Here is a 19,613-nt window from a genome sequence, read left to right on the forward strand (position 1 = left end):
TGATATTTTGTTATGGCAGCCCTAGAATACTAATACAGACTGAATTAATACTAGTTTGTTTTCAGGGTTGCCTGGGTAGCCCCGTGGGTTAAAGCCTCTGCCTTTGGCTCAGGTCATGATTCCAGGGTCCTGGGATCCAGCCCCGCATTGTACTCTCTGCTCAGCGGGGAGGCTCCTTCCTCCCCTCTCTCTGCCTGCCTTTCTGCCTACTTGTGATCTCCGTCTGTCAAATAAATAAATAAAATCTCAAAAAAAAACTAGTTTGTTTTCAGGTATACCCTGTAAATATTGTCATTATAACAGAATAAAGAAAACTTTTTAAAAAGTAGTTTTGTTTATTTATAACTAAGGTAATATCCGATTTTGTCCAGGAACTGGTTATAAGTAGATGCTGTAGAAATGTTGGCTGATTTAATGTGGCAAATAGCTAGAACTCAGGATAATCATAGATTATCATATACCTACCAGTATCATCACGTATAAACATCCCTTAGTCCGCTGGAGATAATATAAAGTGAGAATGTTTTTTTTTTTTAGAAAAAAGTATACTCCAAGTATGAAGAAAGAATTTGAAGGGAGCAAATTTTTAAGTAAACTTACCTGAAGTTTAAAACAAATTCATCGAATTAAATTATGCTAGAGTTCATACTGAATTTAAATATCCATTTATATGACTATGTCAAAATGCATTTTAATTCTTAAGTGAAAGGTAAAAACTTAATCTACAGATGTGACGGAATTCCTATAAAAGTATCAGTGGCATTATGGAATCACCAAAGACCCCAAATGGAATAGATTAACAGAATAGAATAGAGAGCCCTGAAATAAACCCATGCTTTTATGGTTAATTAGCCTACAACAGAGAAGGCAAGAATATACAATGAAGAAAAGACAGTCTCTTCAAAACATGATGCTGGGAAAACTACACAGCTACATGCAGAAGAATGAAACTGGGCCACTTTCTTACTCCGCGTACAAAAGTGAACTCCAAATGGATTAAAGACTTAAATGTAAGACCTAAAACCACAAAACTAGAAGAAAACAGAAGCAGTAAACTCTCTGACACTGGGCTTGGCAATATTTGGCGGTGGGAGGGGGGTCTCTGTCTCCTCAGGCAAGGAGAACAAAAGGAAAAAAAAAAAAAAAACAAATGAGACCACATCAAACTCAGAAGTTTTTGCACTGTGAAGGAAAACAACAAAACAAAAAGGCAAGGTACTGAATAGAAGCAGATCTTTGCGAATGATGTATCTGATAGGGATGAACATCCAAAATATATAAAGAACTTAAACAATTAAATATCAACGAACAAAAAAACAATCTGATTAAAAATGAGCAGAGAAATAGACATTTTTTCCAAAGAAGATACACAGATGGTCAAAGACACATGAAAAGATGTTCATTATCACTAATCACTAGGGAAATCAAATCAAATCCATAGTGGGATGTTACCTCATACTAGCTAGAATGGCTTAAAAAGTATTGCGCGCACGCACATACATATACACACAAAAGGAATAACAAGTGCTAATGAAGGTATGGAGAAAAGAGAACCCTCATGCACTGGTGGTAGGAATGCAAATTGGCATAGCCACTATGGAAAATGCCATGAAGGGTCCTCAAAAAATTAAAACTAAAACTATCATATAATCGTGCAATATCACTTGTGGGTATTTATTCAAAGAAAATAAAAATGCTAAGATATACAAAGAACATATGGTGTTGTGTGTATATGTGTGTGTGTGCATGCACGTGTGATAGATTATTACTCAGCCATAAAAAAAGAATGAAATATTGTCATTTGCAACCACATGGATAGACCTAGAGTGTACTAGGATAAGGGAAACAAGTCAGGCAGAGAAACACAAATACCTTGTGATTTCTTTGCATGTGGAATATAAAAAGCACATCAAATAAACAAACACAACAAAACAGAAGCTGACTTACAGATACAGAGAACAAAATGATGTTTGCCCAGGGGTGGAGGGTGAAAGGCAATTGATGAAATAGGAGAAGGGGTTTAAGAGGTATAATCTTCCAGTTATAAATTAAAGAGAAATTGGGATATAATGTATATCACAAAGAATACAGTAAAAAATCCTATGTATGGTGACAAATGGTAACTAGGCTTATTGTAGTAATGATTTCATAATGTATACAAATACCAAACAATATGTGGTATATTATAACTAATATAATATTATATGGTAACTGTACTTCAATAAAAAACAATTCCTGGTTCTATCTCTTAACTCCATATCAATGAAATTATATTCAAGTCCATCTTCGTGTCAACAATGGAAAAAAAAACAGAAAAACATATTCCCATCAGAATTATATATGTGTATTTGTATTTACATCAAAATTACATCTTCTGTAGTTTGCATTTCATTTTGTCAAACTAATGCAAATCAACAATAAATAACACATTTAGTTTTTTCTCAATTTAAGAAAACACATGTAAAAATTTAAATTAAAAGTCCGAAAAATACTGAGATGATTCTCAGATCACAACAGGATTTTTCATTTTAAAATTTCATTTAAAAATGAACATTAAGGGCGCCTGGGTGGCTCAGTGGGTTAAGCCGCTGCCTTCGGCTCAGGTCATGATCTCAGGGTCCTGGGATTGAGTCTCGCATCGGGCTCTCTGCTCGGCAGGGAGCCTGCTTCCTCCTCTCTCTCTGCCTGCCTCTCTGCCTACTTGTAATCTCTCTCTGTCAAATAAATAAATAAAATTTTTAAAAAAATAAATAAAAAAATAAAAATGAACATTAAAATGTGCATCACCAGAACTTAATTCCTCTCCCTAAATAAATTTATCTGATACTTTATACAAAGATCTATTTTCTTAAAAATATAATCGAAAGTAATATTTAAAAATCTAAAAGTGGAATTTTAAAATAAAATGGAAATCATCTTGAGACTTATTTTTAAAAATAATTTTAGAAAAAAATCATCTGGATAAAAAAAACAGCAGACATTATTTAATATATTTAACTTGTTTTTTAATACAGACTTAAAGGACAAGTTCTTATAACTCATGTCAGCATAAAGGTCAAATATGGTCTTTGCATGTAGGTACTATTTTCACTGCCTGACTCACAAAGTTAACAGCAGAATTTGACATTTACTTTCTATTTCATAGCTTTTGACTTGGCAGTAAATTTTGGACTTATTTTTAAAGTAAGTATCAAGTTTTGAATATGAAAAAACATGATAGACTATTTTCATCATTCCATAAAGAGTTTAATAGTTGAACTGGCACATATCTAAGCAAATAAGCAAATAAGCCTGATATTTGGAAATTGACTTTTTAACATACCAATTTAGCATCCCCTTCTTTTATTACTTATTGCTAGAGAAATATCTCTCAGTGGATGAAGTGAAATCACTGACTGTAGCATCTCTATGCATTCATTATTCTCATCCTATATACAGTGATACTGTCCAGAAATAATATAACTTAAAAATATATATATTTCCTTTTCCTTACTATGTTCTACTCCTCTACCATGTAACAATGAATAATACATTTCTTTTAGTGAATTGAAGTTTTATAAAGTCAAAATTGGCCATTTTATAAGATACATAAGGCTAAGAGGATTTTTTAAATATGCATATAAATATATAAAACAATAAATATACCTCTTACTCTATTTTAATTTTGAAAAAAAAAAAAAGATTTTTTTCCATCTCAGTCTGAAAACTTCTTAGCTCATGACAGGATATAGCCAACCTGTACATCTGTCTATTAAACAGTGAAACACAGGGGTCATGCTCGCAAAGAACTGTATTTTTCTTGGGTGCAAAAGCAAACTTGCTATGCAACATTCCTAATTTTAGGAGGTAATGCGTACCTCGCAATCTTAGGGTAAGTTACATTTTTTCCCAAGACAAATTTTATATATTAGCATATGTGATAATTTTTGTTAATAAGCAGAGATAAATTATTAATTATGAATTACATATTCATAATGTATATACATTCAATATACATAATGAATTACACATTCATTGTAACTGATACAGGAATTTAACAGCCAGATAACTTTGAGAATCTTTTTCCTTGGCTGTTTACTAATCATTCGTCTATGCATTCAGTCAGCAAATATTAAAGCAAAGTAACATGTTAGCTCTCTGGATAGAAGGAAGAGGAATAAAAAGGGAAAACAGACTCAGAGCCCATTCCTAGATAGCTGACACCCTGATAAAGAAGATTAATAATACACAAAACATAACATATAAGAAACATATTTCTTTAGCACATACCATATTCCACTTATAAGGAAGAAAGAAATTGGGCAGCTAGGGGTTAGGAAGAGTGGGACAACTTCTATATGGGGAAAATTAAAGGAACAATCCAGAAAGGCTTGGCATAAATGACACAATTTATGGTAAAGTATCCAGTTTCTCTTTTAAATATAGAAGTGCTTGGTATTGGGTGCCCGGGTGGCTCAGTCAGTTACGCATCTCCCTTGGGCTCTGATCATGACCCTAGCGTCCTGGGACCGAATCCCACATGAACAGGGAGCTTCCCTTCCCTCTCTTGCTCCTGCTTGTGTTCTCCCTCTCTCTCTCTGTCAAATAAACAAAAATCTTAAGGGAAAAAAAAAATTAAAATAAAAAAGAAGTGCTCGGTATTCTTTGTTGTCCCCTAAATCCTAATTAGTTATATTTCTCTCTCCTACTGTGTGACCCCAAAATCCGACCCTTAGAGCCCACATTATGAGACTATCTCTCGCAGATTCCAATTCAGACAATGGAAGTTACTACTTAGAGTTTGAAAATCAGGGAGAGAAGGAGGTCAGGTCATTTTCCTCATACTTCCCAGGCTTATCACAGCAGTTTGGCCCCCTTATCACTATTACCATTTCTGGAAAACCCTTCTGCATGGCCGCAGCTGTCAATGAACTCTTTACCACTGTTTCTGCCATTGCCTGCTTAGCCCTAGGAAAATAATGCTCATCACCAGTTTCCCCAGCCTCCTCGTTCGCACCTCTGTAATCCCCTCAATAGAGACTGTTATTTGCTGGAACACAGTGTGGACTACAGGGAATGTGAGAAGTTAGAGAAAAACCATATACTTAAAGGCCTTAAAACAGTAACTGACATCTTCTTTTTATGGAGGTACTCAGTTTAAGGGTTTAAAACAATCAAGACAAAAGGCACAGTTTATAGTCTAGGCGCCTCCACTTAATCAGCTAATCTATATTGTTCAATTAAAGCCACTCAATAGGAGCACCTGGGTGACTCAGTGGGTTAGAACCTCTGCCTTCGGCTCAGGTCATGATCCCAGGGTCCTGGGATAGAGCCCCGCATCGGGCCCTCTGCTCAGCAGCGAGCCTGCTTCCTCTTCTCTGTCTGCCTGTCTCTCTGCCTACTTGTGATCTCTCTCTGTCAAATAAATAAATAAAATCTTTAAAGAAAAATAAAGCCACTAAATATAAACTTCGGGAGAGCAAGAACTTGTCTGTTTTGTACTCTAGGATTTCCATAGCTCCTAGAATAAACCTAGACATCATGGATACACAATAAATATTTGTTCAGTAAATGCATCTCTGGGATATTTGTTCATCATTACCAGACTTGAGTTCAACATCTGTAAATTGAGAATACTATTACTTGTGCTGTATTTCCCACAGATTCTTTAAAAAATAATATGTACTTAAACAGTTTTTAAAATGTAACATGTTAACAAATATAAGGTATGATTATTAGAGGATTTGAAGACAATTAAAGGAGAACACATCTTTGAATGGCAAACTTCTATACAACGTGTCTATCAACACTATAAAATCTAAGAAATGCTGCTGGAGAGTCCTTTTATAATTGTTTCAATAAAAAATTCCAAAAAGAATTGAGTTTCAGGAGACTAAAAGTCATTATTCTATAAGTAAAGTCCATCAGGAAAAAAACATAATAGAAGAAAAAGCAAATGCATGTAGCTAAGCAGTTTCCAGCATGTGCCACTGTAAAAGCAATAGTTTAACAAAAGTATACAATGTTGGGCTGCCTGGGTGGCTCAATCGTTGTCTCTGCCTTCAGCTCAGGTCATGATCCCAGAGACCTAGGATCAAGCCCCGCATCGGGCTCCCTGCGTGGCGGGAAGCCTCCTTACCCTTCTGCCTCCCCCCTTCCTCCCCTCTTGCTTATGTTCCCTCTCTCTCTGTGTCTGTCAAATAAATAAATATTTTTAAAAATTATGCAATGTTTTCATAAGATACACCCTGAATCCTGAAATTTCTGTTCACATCTGATATTAGAGCTTTATTATGAGGTATGAACTGTCTTTGTAGAGGTTTTTGATTGTATATCCAGGAACAAAACTGACATTAATTCTCAAACATAGCATATAATTCTCAAGCAGTAACTACCATTATGAAAAAATTAATTGAAAAACTAGGCTTCTGGTCTGTCAAAGCATTAACTCTCATCATGTATTTTTTTCAAACATGCCATACAGTTAATGACTCTTTCTCAACTATTTTGTGTGGAAAAGGAAAGCTGCCAAAATGTTTAGAATTTTAGTGTAATTGAAAAATGGATCAGAAATCACATCTGAGCTATGATTCAAAGGAAAGAATGAGGGAAACCACATAATCACAGACAGAACTGCCACCCACATGGGACTTTGCATTTCTTGGTGTCCCAACAGCTTCAGAAATCAGTTTTTAAGAAAATGAGTAGTGTTCTAATGTTACTAGAATGAACCACTATTTGCATATACTAGCTAATTACCAAGTAATGCAGAAAATGCCTAAAATTGTATGAAACACAAACATAGAAAGTGCATATTTATCTTATGCTTTCTTCCTTTTTTTTTTAGATTATTTATTTATTTATTTGACAGAGCAAGAGAGATCACAAGTAAGCAGAGAGACAGGCAGAGAGAGAGAGGGGGAAGCAGGTTCCCTGCTAAGCAGAGACACCCCTCCCCCCACCGAGGCTGGGCTTGGTATAACTTTCTGATGTACTGTAGTTTATTTTCTCTTCTCTGGAACATAAGCTCCAAATGGGTAGAGGAAGGGGCTTTGCACTATATCCACAGGGTCTAGAATAATACCTGAAACTTCCTATTTTTTAGTGAATGAAATAAATGTCCTTTCTAGTGTGTATTAATTTAAGAGATATAGATCAAATATATCAAACAAAGAAGCAGGAGGCAAAGTCTGTTATCTTTTTTCCTAACAATTTTATATTTTTATTCATTATTTCATCTTGAACAGAGCTATTGGTAGTTATCTTTTAGTAAGAAACCTTGTTAGAGGGTATAAGATAGGGGCGCCTGGATGGCTCAGTGGGTTAAGCCTCTGCCTTCGGCTCAGGTCATGATCTCAAGGTCCTGGGATGGAGCCCAGCATGCAGGGGGAGTCTCTGCTCAGCAGGGAGCCTGCTTCCCCCTTTCTCTCTGCCTCCTGTTCTGCCTACTAGTGATTTCCATCTCTCTGTTAGAGGGAAAAAAAAAAAAAAGATTTGTTTATTTTTTAAATTTTATTTATTTGTCTGTCAGAAAGAGAAAGAGAGAGAGCTAGCAGGGGGAGTAGCAGGCAGAAGCAGGGAGCCCAACGCATGGCTTGATCCTAGGACTCTGGGATCATGACCTCAGGCAAAGGCAGACACTTAACCCACTGAGCCACCCACGTACCCCTGTGTTTAAGGTTTAGAAAACAGGCTAACAGATGGGCAGGACAAAAGCAGAGAGATCAGTTGAAAGGCTCTTGTAATTATCCAAGGAACAGGTAACACTAATAGTTATAGTACTAGATAATACTTCATTGACACTTGCTGTATCCTTGCCACATTTTTAAGAACTAAGTCATATTCTATTTTTTTTTATTTTTTTTAAAGATTTTATTTATTAATTTGACAGAGAGAAATCACAAGTAGACAGAGAGGCAGCCAGAGAAAGAGAGAGAGAGGGAAGCAGGATCCCCGCTGAGCAGAGAGGTCCAATGCGGGACTTGATCCCAGGACCCTGAGATCATGACCTGAGCCGAAGGCAGTGGCTTAACCCACTGAGCCACCCAGGCGCCCCACTAAGTCATATTCTAAACAGAAATAAACTAGGTCATGCCTTAAAAAGATCTCATTTCTAAAATATTTACTTAAAACATAATTTAATAGTCTATATATTCTTATATTCCTTCAAGTGAATAATAATCTTACATTAACGCTGTTTACTCTAATGCTTGAGAAAAGTAGAAATATGGTAAGACAAGATTATTTTGTCCGTAGGATAATCCTATGGCCATTTAGCCAATTTAAAGCTTTATTTAAAGTACATAATTCATAAATCACAAAAAAGAAAATTAAAGACTTTTAAACTTAGTTAAGACTCGAAATAGCTCATGTTTGCCAGAAGGAAACACCAACTATGTACTATCTATGTAAGGCTTAAAGTATTTCTCCTCTCTCCCTTAATTAACTTCACATAATCCATTGGTCCCCAAGTCCTGTCAGTTCTACTTCATATTAACATCCTGAAGCAAGGCCCTTCCTTCTGTTTCTTCTGTCACAGCTTTATTTTTACTCTAATATCTTTCATGTGAACTGATGTTTCAATGTATCAGGGTTTTTTTATTCAACGTATCAGGGTTTTTATCCAACGTACCATGGTCTCCTGATTCTACCCTAACTCCTTCACTAACACACACACACACATACACACGTTTTTTAAAAAACAAATCTGAATTCCTCCACTTAAAGAGATATTTCATGACCTATGGTTTAAAGATCAGCCCCCTCAGCATGGTGTAAAACATTGTCCACAAACAGGCCCTAACACATTCAACCAGGTCATGTCCCAAATGCCCCCAAACCAAATTGTATTTCTCAGATCTGCTGTGCTCATTCCAAACTTTCATCTTTTGCTCGTATGCCCTCATCTTTAAGTATCTCTTTATTTTTCAACATTTTGAATATAGTTGTTACTCCCTCACATGAACGTTTCTATGTCTTTATTATGGACTCAATCATATCTTATTACAAGTATTTATTTATGTCTCTATATCAATTATTTAAGCACAATGTTTGGCAAATGATGTTTATTCTGCTTCAACAGGGAATAGTCCACTACTTAATAAACACCTAACTTCCAAATGGCATATGTTAGCCTACAGCTATCCCTGCCCCTTTTCCTCCCAGACACTTCTAAAGAAGTCTTCACTGCCACCAGGGGCAACACTCATTCATGAATTTACTAATATTCAGTGGCTCTATACACTGTGTCAAACTTTGTGCTGGTGCTGCTGCTGGAATATCTAAATTAATAGACTATAAATCTTGTTTTCAAGGAATTTATAGTCTAATGAGAAAGCTATACAGTAATAGGTAATTATAAAACAACATGGTAACAGAGAGATGACAAGAACAAAATTCAAAATGGTTTCTTCTTTGAGAAGTTAATAAAATGCTGCAGACTGATAAAACCTAAAAGGGAAAATGATAAGGAAGACAAGTATCACTTTCACCAGGGTAATCAGAGATAAAACTTTTAAGAGGAACAAAATAAAATGTGACATTTTATTGTTCACGGTTGGCAGTGATGCACTAATCAAAAAGTAAAACACTTAACCAAAATGGCAATGTTCCTTTTAGAAGAAAAAAAATACCCTGTGTAACTGGTACTCTGGACATTCTACAGAGCTCTGAAATCTAAATCCACCATCAAATAAATGCTATGTTGAATTTCTTTAAATGGTTTCAACCACAAATCCTGCTAAATATAAAATTATACTAAACTATCAATAAAGTCCCCAAATGTAGCCTGTCATCTTCCTATCATACTACAATGATACAGATCAAATCACAGCTTGAATGGCAACAGTGTATCACGTGACTGTTGTATAATAAAATGCAGTGATGTCTAGAGAAGACTGCCAACACTTTCTACAGCATCACTGAAGCTTGCTCATAACTAATGTGGCACATTTTTGTGTGTTGACCCTCACCACACTTGTCATACCAACTCAAAGTGCAGCAAAAAAGAATGTAATTATACATCAAACAGCCAAAAACAGATGTTCTTTTCAGACTTAGCTATGGATAACTCTCTTTAAAAAAAATAAAAATAAAAAAATAAAAAAAAAGGATTAACCCAATGTTGGATTTTGATCTACTGGTATACATGGTCAGTATTAGACTTAAATATTTCCTAAAAAACATAAAAGTTAAAAGGTGAATATCTTATTGTCAACACAACTTTGTAAATAATAATTAGCACCAAGTATAAATAAATCTGACTTCAAATTCGTTCAAGTAGCAAAAATTTGCTTTATAAAACTGCTAGTATGAGATACTGCCATTCAAATTCATTGGACTCTTTCTGGATGAGAGCCATAAGATCCCTTTTTAGAAATTACTGCATGTTTAGTTTTTCTATATATTAGAGAAATTCAACATGTCTATGAATACAGTGCATCTTTAAAGCAGTGTTATTGCTGAATCCTAATATTATATGGGTGTTTAGTGCATGCCTGGGGATTTTTTGCTCTAATTTGCATTGAATGTGAGTTTGTTACAACCAAGTTTTACTTGGACTGTGTTTGAATATCAACCCTAACAGATTTGTACCTCATGTTTGGTATCCACATTAGTTATTTCTCTTAAAAGTGTACATAATCCCTGAAATTTAGAAAATAATTTTTATGTCTTACTACACTGAACAAAACATTAATCACAAAACAGATTCCAGACAATGTTCTCAACAATTAAAAGAAGAGCCACAGTTACATTCCCAAATATACATGTTAACTGAGGATTCACAGAACAAGAACAAAGCTAAATAACTGTGGTAAATTCAAAGCTTTGTTGTTCTTCTGTTTCGCTGACTCTGTGCTATTTTGACAGAGTAAGAAATACAATTCCGTTCCAGAATGACATTTCATTCTTTCTTTCAGTTTTTGAAGTCTTCTTTAAAATAATATACCAGAAGCTGCAGTTCTTTACAAAACCAAATGTAGCTGCTATGCTAGCTATGTATTTGGCTGTTTTCACCTAATTTCAGAAATAATCAACAGATGAAATTTTTTTTTCACTTGTAAAACACTAAGTAAAGACACAGCTCTAAATGTTTTATACATGTTAATTCACTTAATCCTCCAATGTCTCTATGAAAGAAGTGCCCCAGGTATCCCATTTTACAGATGAGGAAAAAGACACAGAGAGGTTGGTTACCTTGCCCATCATGTCCAATGTGATTAAATTCCAAATCCAAAAATCAAACAAGGGCTATCTGGCTCCACAGTCAATACTGCTAAGTACTGTGAATGTGGTTAAGAGAGCAAAAACTTGGGGAACGTGGGTGGCTAAGGTAACGATCTCTGAGTCTGGGGATCAAGCCCCACATTGGGGTCCTTGCTCAGCAAGGAATCTGCTTCTCCCTCTCCCTCTGTCCCTTCCCCTGCTCATGTTTTCTTTGTAGCACACACTCTCTCACCCTCTAAAATAAATAAATAAAATCTTCAAAAAAGGGCAAAAACTTCAATGTCATTCTCACCTTTTGCATTTAACTGTTTCTGCACTATTTAGTTGCTGAATGATAACTGTGCCTTCCTCTTTCATTCCCCAAATGGAACAATGGAAATGACTTTATCATCTGGATTCACTCACATTCACTTTTCTGTTCCTAAAATTTGTAGTGTATGAAAGATCTTCTAAATATATACAAAGTAAGAATAAGATTTAAAGAAATAAAATGTAAAGAATATAGCTTTCTGTTTAGAACCTAGGTTGAGAGCATATAATGATAATTTTTAAATACAGTGATAGTTTACTTTTTTTCTTCCTTAACTAAAGAAGATCCATACAGAATTAGAGAAAGGGAAGTACACAGCTCTAGCCCCCTTCCATGTGACATCTAATGCCATATTTAGCTATCCTGCCCCATCTAGTGGGGAAAAAGAACTGAAAAGCACTAGTAAACTTCACAATGCAGGGGTATTACAGGTTCAGTGAAAGAGCTGTTCATAGGACTATAAAATGCTTCCCCTCCCCTTGCACATTACCAATATATTACTGAGGTCTTTGCCAAATCTCTCTTATCCAATATATAATGTCCATTTTTCAACAAAAGTTTAAAAGGCATACCAGAAAGCTAAATTCACAGTTTGAAGAGACAGAACAAACATCAGTACCACAAGATTTTACAAGATTTTGGAATTGCCCAACTAGCAATTTTTATGAACTACTATTAATATTCTAAAGCCATTATGGAATTAAAAAAAAAAGACACTATTCAAGAACAGATAGATAATGTAAGCAGAGGATGAAATTTCTAAGTATGAATCAAAAAGAAATGCTAATGGGGCACCTGGGTGGCTCAGTTGTTAAGCGTCTGCCTTCAGCTCAGGTCATGATCCCAAGGGTCCTGGGATGGAGCCCTGCCTGGGGCTCCCTACTCTGGACAGGAGGCCTGATTCTCCCTCTTCCACTCTCCCTGCTTGTGTTCCCTCTCTTGCTATGTCTCTCTCTGTCAAATAAATAGATAAAATTCTTAAAAAAAAAAATGAATGGCTAGAGATTGAAAATGAGGAATGTCTTTGATAGACTTATTAGTAGACTGCACATGAATAAGGAAAGACCCTCTGAGCTTGAGGACATGGTAACAGAAACTTCCAAAAATGAAAGCAAAGAGAAAAGAAATTGGGGGAAAAAAGATCAGATATCCAAGGAGTGTGGGACACCTACAAAAGATATAACATACATGTAATGGGAATATCTGGAGGAAGAGAGTGAGTTACAAAGAAATAATAGAACAAATAATGATTGAAAATTTGTACATATTAATGTCATACACCAAGCCAAATATCCAGGAAGCCCAGAGAACCTCAAGCAGCATAAATACCAAAGAAAAACTACTTCAACTTCAGAAAATCAATAATAAAGGAAAATCTTGAAAGAACCCAAAGTAAGACACCTAAACTATAGAGGAACAAAGATCGCAATTACATTTAACTTCTCTTCAGAAGCTGCAAAGCAAGAGAATGGGATAAAATATTTCAAGTGTTGAGAAAAAACCCACCAAGCTAGAAATGTGTATCCTGCAAAATAATCCTTCAAAGTGAAAGAGAAATAAATATTTTCTAAGAAAAACAAATACTGAGAGAATTTGTCGGTGACAGGTTTATCTTTTAAGCAATTTAATAAAAAAGTTCTTTCAAGAGAAGAAAAATTATAGAGATCAGAGTTTCAAATGTAGATAATGAAAGGAAGAGTACTGGAAAATAAATAAGTAAAAGTAAAATAAGAAATTGTATTTTTCGTATTCTTAATTGATCTAACAGATCACAGTTTGTTTAAAATAATAATAACAAAATGTATTCAAATACATATGCATAAATATATATATATACTTATAAAAAATGAAATGAATGAAAATAATGATACAAGGTACAAGAGGGAGGAATTAGAAATATTCTGTTATTAAAGGTAATTGCCCTGCCTGTGAAATAGTATTGTGTTATTTAAAGGGGGACTTGGATTAATCAAAAATTACTGCTGGGATGCCTGCCTTGAAGAGTGTATGACTCTTGATCTTGGGGTTGTAAGTTCAAGGCCCACGTTGGGTGTAGAGATTACTAAAATAAATAAATAAACTTTTTAAAAAATGTATATTGCCAACACCAAGGCAACAACTAAAATAAGTTTAAAAAGAAGTATAATCAATACACAAAGAGTAAAATGTAATCATATAAAATGCCCAATTTAAACAAAAAAATGCAGAGTTGTAGAAGACAAAGATGAGCAAAACATAAAGTCAACAAACAGAAAACAGTGCCAAATACGGTGCATATAAATTCAATTATACCTATAATCATTTTAAATATCAGTCCAAATATACCTATTAAAAGACAGATTGGGGACGCCTGGGTGGCTCAGTTGGTTAAGCAGCTGCCTTCGGCTCAGGTCATGATCCCAGGGTCCTGGGATCGAGTACCACATCAGGCTCCTTGCTCGGCGGGGAGCCTGCTTCTCCCTCTGTCTCTGCCTGCCATTCTGTCTGCCTGTGCTCGCTCTCTCCCCTCTCTCTCTCTGATAAATAAATAAAATCTTTGAAAAAAAAAAAAAAAAGACAGATTGTCTTTTAAGACAAAACACTTAAAACTCTTAAAACACACAAAACACTTAAAAACTCTTTTAAGAGTGGATCAAAACAAAATGCCCAACCATATGTTCTCTACGAGAAACCTACTTTAAGTATAAAGACAAATATTGATTAAAAGTAAAGTGCAGAAAAAGATATACCATGCCATCACTAGTCGAAAGAAAACAAGAATATCTCTATTAATTTCAGACAAAGTAGACTTCAGATCAAGGAAAGAAATATAGAGAGAGATAAAAAAAGTGATAAAAAAGAGATATATAACGAGAGATATATACCAGAATCAATTGTCAAAAAGAGGTGACGTCCTTAATGTGTATGTTCCTAATAACAGAGCATCAAAATACGTGTGGCAAAACCTGACACAACTGTAAGAAGACATAGATTAATCCAATATTATAGTTGGAAATTTTAACACCCTTCACCAGAAATGGACAGATCCAGCTGCCAAATATTAATAAATACATAGTTGAACTGAACAGGCTATCAATCAACTGGATATAGAGTTGGCCCTTGAAAAACATGGGAGTTAGGAGTGCTGACTTTCCAGACAGTTGAAAAGCCATGTATAATTTTGACTCCCTCAAAACAGCTATTAATAGCTTACTGTTGACCAAAATTCTGAATGATAACATAAAAAGTTCATTAACACATATTTTGTAATCTATATTATATACTGTATTCCTAAGAATAAAGTAAGGTAAAAAAAATGTTATTAAGAAATTCATAAGGAAGAGAAAATACATTTAAAGTACTGTATATATTAAAAAAAATCGCATATAACTGGACCCATATAGTTCAAATATGTGTTGTTCAAGGATCAACTGTAATTGAAATCTATGCACTACTTCATCCAAAAACAACAGACTACACATTCTTCACAAGCTCATCCTGGAACATTCATCAAGATAGACCACATTCTGGGCCATAAAATATTAGCAATTTTTAAACAATAGAATCATATAGCATAGTATCTGCTCTTAGAACACAGTGGAATTAAACTAAGAATCAATAACATAAAGGTACCTGGAAGTTTCAAAATTCCTGAAGAATAAGCAACATAATTCTACATAACACATGAGTCAAAGCTGATATCTCAAAGGAAATGTAAAAGTATCTTTGAACTAAATGAAAACAAAAACACAACTTGCAAAATGTGTGGAATACAGCAAAACTATTTCTCAGAGAAATTTATAACATTGAATACATATGTTAGAATAAGAGAAAAATCTAAAATCAATCACCTAAGATTCCAAAGAAGAACAAATAAATCCAAAATAAGCAGAAGAAAAGAAATAAAAATTAGAGCAGATAGCAGTAAAATGACAGCAGTGTGTGTTTGTGTGTGTGTGTGTGTGTGTGTGTGTGTGTGTATTTCAAATAAGATCACTGCATCTCCTGCTAGGCTAAGAAAATAAGAGAGAAAATGTAATTAATTTTATAAATGAAAGAAGGACATCACTATGTATTCCATGGATATAAAAGGATAATACAGGAATACTATGAAAAACTCTATGATCACAAATGTGATGAACTAGAAGGAATAAACAAATTTCCTGAAAGACACAATCTGCAAAAATTCATGTAACAAGAACTAGATCATTTGAATAGGCTTATATCTATTCAATAAATCAAGTCAATAATTAATAGCCTTCCAAAACAGAAAGCACTGGGCCCTGAATAGTTCACTGGTGAGTTCTACAAAACATTTATGCAAGCAATTATATCAAGCTTCTACATTCTCTTTCAGAAAACAGAAGCAAAGGGAATACTTTCTACCTCATTATATGAAGACACTATTTCCTAAACCAAAGCCAGACAGAGACTTTACATGAAAACTACAGACCAATGTCTCTCATGAACACAGATGCAAAAATTCTCAGCAAAATATTAGCAAAGTGAAAATGTATAAACCAACAATATATAAAAAGATCTATCACCAAGTGAAATATATCCCCAGTATATAAGCCTGGGCCAACATTTGAAAATCAGTTAATGTAATCTATCACATCAATAGGCTGAAAAAGAAAAACCACATGATCATAGAGATAGATGCAGAAAAAAGCATTTGCCAAAATTAAACATCTATTTATGATTTAAAAAAAAAAAAAAACTCTCAGCAAACTGGAAATAGAGGGAAACTTACTTAATTTGATAAATTAAAAAAATCTATGTAAAACCTAAAACTAACATCATACTTACTGGTGAGACTTGAAGCTTTCCCACTAAAATCAGGAAGAAGGCAAGGCTGTCCCCTCTCACCACTGCTTTTCAATATTGTACTGGAAGTCCTAGCTAATGCAATAAGACAAGAAAAGGAAATAAAAGATACAGATATGGAAGGAAGAAATAAAACTATCTTTGTTCATAGATGACATGACTGTCTATATAGAAAATCCAAAAGAATAAACAAATAAACAAAAACTCCTGGAACTAATTATGAATTAGAGCAAGGTTGCAGGATATAAGGTTAATATACACAAGCCAGTTGCTTTCCGATATACAACCAATGAACAAGTGAATTTGAGATTAAAAACACAATACTATTCGCATTAACACTTAAAAAATGAAATAAGTTAACCTAAGAATATATTTATAACATCCATATGAGGAAAATGGCAAAACTTTGATGAAAGATATCAAAGAAAAACTAAATAATTGAGAGATATTCCATATTCATGGATAAGAAAATCTACATTGTCAAGATGTCAGTTTTCTCAACTTATCTAGAAATTCAACATTCTCAGTCAAAATCCCAGGAAACTACTTTTGTATATGGTAAAATTAATTCTAAAGTTTCTAACAAGAGCAAAAAGACCCAGAATAGCCAACTCAATATTGAATGAGTAGAACAAAGTTGGGTAGACTAACATTACTTCACTTCCAGATTAAAGTGACAGTAATCAAGATGGTGTGGTATTGTTGGAAAAAATCAAATAGTCAATGGAACAAAAACAGACCCACGTAAGTATAGTTAACTGATCTTTAACAAAGAAGCAAGGTAATACAATGGAGCAAAGTTAGTCTAGTCAACAAATGGTGCTGGAAAGACTGGACACCCCACATGTAAAAAAGTGAATCTAAACACAAACCCTTCACAAAAATTAACTCAAAATAGATCACTGATCTAAATGTAAAATGCAAAACCTAAAACCCCTAGAAGATAATATACAAGAAAAACCTACATGATCTTGGGGATAGTGATGGTTTTTTAGATGCACCATCAAAATTATAATTCATGAAAGAAATAATTGATAAGCTGATCTCATTAAAATTAAAAACTTCATCTCTGTGAAAGACAATATTAAGCAAATGAGAAAACAAGTCAGACTGTCAGAAAGTACTTGCAAAAGACATATCTGATGAAGCACTGTTATCTAAAATATATAACAAACAGTTATAACTTAACAATAAGAAAATAACAACCTGATTAAAAAATGGACAGAAGACCTTAACAGATAGCTTACCAAAGACATACAGATGGCAAGTAAGCATATGAGAAAATGTTCAACATGTAGTCAGACTAAAAAAATGAGATTCTACTACATGCCTTTTAGAATGGCCAATATCTAAAATGGCCGAAGTGCCAAAATGTTGAACAGGAACTTTCATTCATTGCTGGTGGGAATGTAAAATTGTTAGCTCTTTTGGAAGACAGTAACAGTTTCTTAAAAAACTAAGCACATTCTTACCATATCAGCAATCATACATTTTGGTATTTACCCAAAGGAGTTAAAAACTGTCCACACAAACACCTGCACACAGATGTTTATGGAAGCTTTATTCATAATTACTAAAAACTTGAAAGCTACTTGAAAGATATCTTTCAGTAGGTGAATGGATAAATAAATTGTGTTACATTCAGATAATGGAATATTATTGAGCACTAAAAAGAAAAGAGCTATCAAGCCATGAAGGACATGGAAGAAACATAAATGCATATTACTAAGTGAAAGAAGTCAACCTGAAAAGACTACACCTGTATGATTCCAATTATACGACATTTTGGAAAAGGCAAAACTATGGAAACACTGAAAGGATTAGTGGTTGTCAGGATTTAGAAGAGAGGTAAGCATGAATAGGTGGAGCCCAGAGGATTTTTAGGGCATGAAATTATTTCACAAGATATGACACCGGTAAATACGTGCTATGTTACATTAGCTAAGATTCACAGAATGTACAACCCAAGAATGAGCCCTAATGTGAACTCTGGACTTCAAATTACAATGATATGTTAATATAGGTTCACCTATTACAACAAATGTACTGGGATGGTGAGGACTTTGATAGTCGAAGAGGCCATGTGTGTGTGTGTGTGTGTGTTTGTGTGTGCACATGTGTATACCCACAGGAGTACTTGGAAACTGTCTACTTTCCACTCAATTTTGCTCTGAACCTGTAACAGCTCTAAAAATATAAAGTGTATTAATGAATAATTTTAAAAAGACAATAGACACTCAGATAACCCAAATGTTAAAACTCTTAGAGATTTTAAAACATCTATTATAACTATGAAACACTCGATCCAACAATTTCGTGACACACTTTCTTTTTAAGGCATATGTTACATTCACCAAGACAGACTATATGCTGGGCCATAAAATAACTGTCAATAAATATACATGCAGTGAGATGATATCAAGTTCATTTTCAGAGGAAAACAGACATCTACACTGGAAACTAGGAAATGTTGTGAGAAGAATAAAGGAAAGCAAAATAAATGGAAAATTATACCATATTCAGGAAATGGAAAACAATGTCTGTTAAACATAGGCTCTCTTCATTTTGATCTGGAGCTTAAATGAAATTCCAATTAAAACCAAATTCCCTTTAAATGAAAATTCAATTTTATTTTAAAAATTGACAAACTTATTCCAAAATTCATATAGAATGCCAATAACCTAAAGGAGCTAACACAATTTACAACGAATAAAAAGTAAGGGCATTTACACCACCTAATATCAAAATTTTCTATTAAACTACAGTAATCAAGGTAGTTTGGTATTAGTAAAAAAGATAGACAAATCAATAGAATAGGATAATAGTTGAGTAATAGATCTACTCATATGTAGTCAACTGATTTTTGACACAGAAATCACAGCAATCCAGTGCATGACTGGCAAGTCTTCTTTGCAAACGATGAAGTGGATATCCTTGTCTAAAAACAATCAACATTGACTTTTACCTCATACCATACACAAATATTAACTCAAAATGTGGTATAACTTATGTGTAAAACCTAATATTACAATATATCTGGTAACAGGAAAACATTTTTGTAATTTTGGTGTAGGTAAATGTCTCTTAGAACACAAAAAGTGTAAAACGTAACAACAAAATTGACAAACTTTATCAAAATGAAAAGCATTCACTCTTTATAAGACACTATTAACAAAATAAAAAGGTAAGCCACATGCTGGAAAAGTATTTACAAAACTCTATCAGACAAAGTATGAAGGATTTATTAAAAGAAAAACTCTTAAAACTCCATAATCAAAATATAGCAACCATT

General features: G+C 34.0%; 1 protein-coding gene across 7 annotated transcripts in view; it reads right to left on the minus strand.

The window, feature by feature from the left end:
• The window catches only part of COL11A1 (collagen type XI alpha 1 chain), a 204,941-nt gene that overhangs the window by 146,632 nt on the left and 38,696 nt on the right, over nt 1-19,613 (minus strand). Inside the window, exon 1 of one of the 7 annotated variants that reach the window (XM_082686185.1) lies at nt 16,304-16,391. The exons of the other annotated variants lie outside the window; for them this stretch is intronic. The gene's annotated coding sequence lies outside the window, so the exon portion shown is untranslated. Of the gene's footprint in view, nt 1-16,303; nt 16,392-19,613 lie in introns of those variants that run through there. 7 annotated transcript variants of the gene reach the window in all.

Source organism: Mustela nivalis, assembly GCF_964662115.1.
Source record: "Mustela nivalis genome assembly, chromosome: 10".
In the NCBI taxonomy this organism is placed as follows: Eukaryota; Metazoa; Chordata; class Mammalia; order Carnivora; family Mustelidae; genus Mustela; species Mustela nivalis.